The 4,817-nt window shown below is 36.4% G+C and overlaps 1 long non-coding RNA gene across 2 annotated transcripts; it reads left to right on the top strand.

Annotated features, from left to right (window-relative positions):
* Nucleotides 1-247: 247 nt before the first annotated feature.
* On the top strand, nucleotides 248-2,933 carry LOC133890027 (uncharacterized). 2 transcript variants are annotated; one of them, XR_009903983.1, is made up of 3 exons: nucleotides 248-368; nucleotides 1,396-1,498; nucleotides 1,606-2,932. It is a non-coding gene; the product is annotated as an uncharacterized LOC133890027 (long non-coding RNA). The 2 variants fall into 2 exon arrangements; XR_009903984.1 differs by lacking the exon at nucleotides 248-368 and having other exon boundaries at nucleotides 380-1,498; nucleotides 1,606-1,993; nucleotides 2,191-2,933.
* The last annotated feature ends 1,884 nt before the right edge of the window (nucleotides 2,934-4,817 follow it).

Here is a 4,817-nt window from a genome sequence, read left to right as displayed (position 1 = left end):
ACTAGGGGTGACGCATCTTGGTACACATGACTGGTTGGGATGTCCGCATCATCCTTCCCCTCTTGAAAAGGAGTCGTCCTCGACTCTGACTCATCTTCATCGATGAAGGGTGACAAATAAGTGACATTGAATGTTGTGCTTGCACCGTATTCTTCAGGAAGCGCAATCTTGTAAGCATTGTCATCGACTTTGGCTAAGACTTTGAATGGTCCATCTACAAATTCATGTTTATTATTATTAACAGGTCAACTATTGTTCCATAACAGCTATGCTCTTGTAGAATCAATGTTTATGTCCTGAACCAGTCTTCAGAAGAGAGCATCCTATGGTGTTGTTTGAGATGCATCCAGTCAATTGAGGCTGCTAAGGTATGTTCCTCCTGAATACATTTGTTGTTTCACTTCATTAGCTTCATGGACATAAATTAGCCAATTTGAACTTTATATTTGTCATGCTTCTCTTTTTACAGTGCCTGCATAGTTGCACAATCGTACCAATAGTATGATATTTTGTTCGGTTCGTACCAATATCATGATATTTTCTTCGGTACATACACAAGTCATTGCAACCTCCTCACCTTTGCAGATAACATAAAAATGCACTCCTTTATTTTCCAAAAATTTATAAACACCAGGTAAGCATAAGATTGCAATTAGAAGATGCTTAGGTTCAGCTGAAGATGCAGACTGCTACCTCATAAGTAATTTAGCTATATGCAGGCTTCTACCAGCTTCCAATGTCATCACTATAGGTCAGTTGTCTAACATTCGACCCTTCGCAGATACTTTTATATGTCAGGGTCGAGACAGAGAATATCTCCCTCCTATTTGCCACTCATTTCACCAAATATAATATGTCTAAATTAGCAGATGTAAAATAGGGAACTAAATTTTTTTCATACTACCAACATCTAAATATTTATTAATTCATCTAAAGATATTGATTTGTCGAATCACAGTAAAAGAAGATAGAGAAATCAACCATATGGGTAACCTTGATCTCATCCATTATGAAACAGGGTACCCTGAATACTTGAGTTCTATTTATTTCTGACCACATTTATGTGAATTTGTGATTCATATTACTTACCTTAGTAACGACGGTTGCGGTAAACAGCTCCCTCCTCCGATTTACCTTTCCCATTTCCCCAAATATAATAATGTGTCTAAAATAGCAGATTTGAAACAGGGAACTAAATTTTCATATTACCAAAGCCCAAACATCTAAACATTTATCAGTTCATCTAAAGATTTTGATTTCTTGAACCACAGTTAAAAAAGATAGAGAAATCAATCTTATGGGCATCCTTCATCTCTCATCCATTATAAAAAAGGGTACCCTGAAAACTAAAATTCTGTTTGTTTCTGACCACATTGATGTGAATTTTTTATTCAGATTACTTATCTTAGCAATGACCGGTGCTAGAAGAGAACAATAAGCGAATCGAGGCTCTTAGCTCTTAAAGCACACACACTATGCCTTCCACTTACATCAAGAGGTGAAGAAATAGTTGCTTCATTTCGTATGACTTTACTTTGAACTTCCTTTTTTTGTTCTGCCTAAGAAACTGACATTATTACTGCATCGTTACTATTCTTTCTGCAGGCTGAAGTTGTTGCAGTTAAGAATTATATAAGCTTAGCTCTCGATGTTATGCAAGTTTTGAATTACTCAATTTGCTACTTCGAATTAAAATTTAGATACATGCACAACCCATTTATTAACAACTTCAGATTTTTTTCCCCGAGATCTCTATAATATTTTATCTTTAATAATCTGGAACCTCAAAATCACTATAGACTGTTTCGTCTAAAAAATAATCATTATAAACTGCTTAATACATTGTTTGATGGAAGATAGGATGTCCTTGCTGCTCTTACTGACACTGGGACATGCTTAGCAAGTCAAAGATAGGACATCTTTGTTTTTTCAACTTTACAACCAAATCTTGGAAGTACAAATGAAGCTATGCGATGCTTCTTTATATCATGAGGTAAGATCGCGTTCTCTAGAATCTGAAACTCATAATAGTTAGACATACGTATTTGTCAGTTCAGTTCTGACAATTCCTATGCCCTATTCTTCATGGTTCTGGCAATTCCGATGACCTATTCTACGTGTCATTCATACTATGTTTTTTTTTGTGATGCATTCATACTCAATGTTTATGCTCTGTTTTATATTTTTTAGGAACATGGCCCTCCATTGTTAAAGAAGTTAAAAGCCTGTCACAAATATTTATTTCTACTTGATTACACTATTTATTCAGACATGCTTGGACACCAGAAGTGATGAGCAGCCATTTCAAAAATTGATCAGTTGCCAGGTTTGATAGGTACTTCGTTAACAGAAAATCAGCAGCAATATTATATCCTGTACACATTATTATTAGAGAAAACTTGGCTGAAATTTTTCTGGAAGCCACCCAGGCATTATATCCTCTCCGAGAAACTTGGCTGAAGTTTAGTAACCAAAAGAACATGGAAAATCTCAAGAATGAAAAAGACGTATCTGCAAAATGAAGTGCTATATGAAGCTGGATCTTAAAGAAACAGAGATGGCTACCAAACCAAAGAGGATCTATTCATTGAGTGATGCAAATGATAGAACTGGAGGCATGCAAATGATAGAACTAGATACATGCACCTGTTAACATCTTCTGTATCAATACTTTTGATTTGATTCTTTTTGTATAATGGTGCATGTTCTATATCCACAACAGAGCATACGAATCATTCTACATGCCCCTGTAATAATGCATGGTCAACGAATATGTGCAGAGTTACCTGTTTGGAACGCAACATAAAACCAAAACCAAAATGACGACTGCACTACTCCTTTGATACTACATTACCAAGCTGTCGGTGGCGCACAAGCCAAAGGTTCCAAGAGAATCTGTGACAATAGAAATGGCATACGGATATTTGATACGTGCAGTTTCTGATGGCTAGCTGCCGGTGTGTTTGAAATGTATGAATATGTCTTTACTCTTCAGTTATTCATGTTGGATCATTATATATTTTAGTTCTGACATGCCACTTTCCATATTTTAACCCTAGGCCCGCATAGCTTGCATATCCATTTTGATATTTTTTTTACTTTTATATACTGATGGAAGACCCAACGTATGAACTCAAGACCTTAGTGATCTGACTAATATCAATAGAATATGGCAACTGCATGGCACCCAGTGTGGCCATGGGCCATCGGGTGTAGCAATGCCGCGCCGAACTTCTAGTGTTCTTATTACTTTGTTTTATGCTAAATATAATATTTAGAAGAAAATATTAAAGTAGATGCTATAATTCTATTCCCTTGTGTTTCTCAAATATTAAATTGAGTTAATCACTTAATTTGATTTTATATTTTAATTTTGCTTGAATTAAGTATTATTGGGCATAAAAGCACATTGGGCCGTACAATGTGTTCTTGAATTAAGCACTATTGGGTAATCACTTAATGTGATTATGAACTGAACTGGCTGTAGATACCTAGAATATCTCGTAAAAGAGAAGAGTATCTCTAATAATGGAAAGGAAGAACTCTAAAGGCTGTATAATGACCCCTCTATATATATGGAATTAGGAGATCCTTGCAGAAGAACAAATCATAGAAGTTTATTGAAGCCATCACATGCCATTCAAGCCTATAGAAGTTTTGACCCTCTAATCCTTCGGCAGTTTAGATATGTATTAGCATCTCCCTCCGACTACTCACAAGGGAACTATCTGATTAGGTTTAGATCCATCTAGACTAGCTATATATCCCCTTGTAACAATCTCATAGAATAATACAAGGCAAATCAGATGTAGGGTTATTATCTCAAGGGAGGTCTAAACTTGTATAAAAACCTTCTGTATGTTCATTGATATGTCTACTCGAAGCATCCTTACTACTTCTACAAGTTTATAAGATTGGTGGTTCACTGATCGTCGATAGCTGGCGTTATCTATGGGGATCATGACCAAAGACGTCGAATTCTTACCACCTAAAGTACGAAATTGTACTTTGATGTATTGCTAATGTTCAAAAGCTTAGGGGATAAGGCCACCCACCTCTCCCAAAGCGGAGAATACATGCTACATGTTTTGAAGATTGACTTTCCAATTATGAACAACGTGGCCGAGTATAAAGGCATGCTCGCTAGTCTTCGAGTAACTCCTGCACTCGGCACCCATCACCTCTTCATGAATTGAGATTCATAGCTAGCGGTAAAGCGAGTTGGCAAAGAGTATTAAATATCATATAAGACCATGTCAGCTTACTTTGCGGAGGTGAGAAAGTAAAGGTTTATCTAGCTCCTAAGTGTGATTTTGGTAATTAATGATAATACTATGGACAACGTATATGTTTGATTCTTGCGGTTCATGCTCTGATGGTGAACCAAATGAAGATGATGTAAAAAAAAGAAGTCTTCCATGCTTTGGTGCATGAGAAGCAATCAATTGAACTTTATTAAGCTTTTGGAGATCGAGTGAAGATCAAGATGGAAGAGAGGATGATCATCGTTATTAAGAGAAGAGGAGTTGATGACGAGTCTTGAAGAGTTATGAGAAGCATCGAGACTTGGATGATGTGTTTGTCAAGTTAGATGAGATTGTTCAAGGCAAATGTATAACTAAAATAGTTTTTCTGGTCTCAAGAAATTTGGTGAAAGACCGGATTATAGGATCGATAGCCGTTCTATCAAGATGGGCTACCAAAAGCATTGCTCAATTGTTGTGTCGGTCGCTCAAACCATGTGCTTAGTGCGAGATGTGTTTGTATTGAGAGTTTGTTTTACGAGTACAAGGTATCTAAAAGGTGTTTTAGATTTA

Source organism: Phragmites australis, chromosome 14, assembly GCF_958298935.1.
Source record: "Phragmites australis chromosome 14, lpPhrAust1.1, whole genome shotgun sequence".
NCBI lineage: Eukaryota > Viridiplantae > Streptophyta > Magnoliopsida > Poales > Poaceae > Phragmites > Phragmites australis.
Note: the sequence above shows the minus strand (reverse complement) of the source record. Positions and strands in the feature narration are given on the sequence as shown.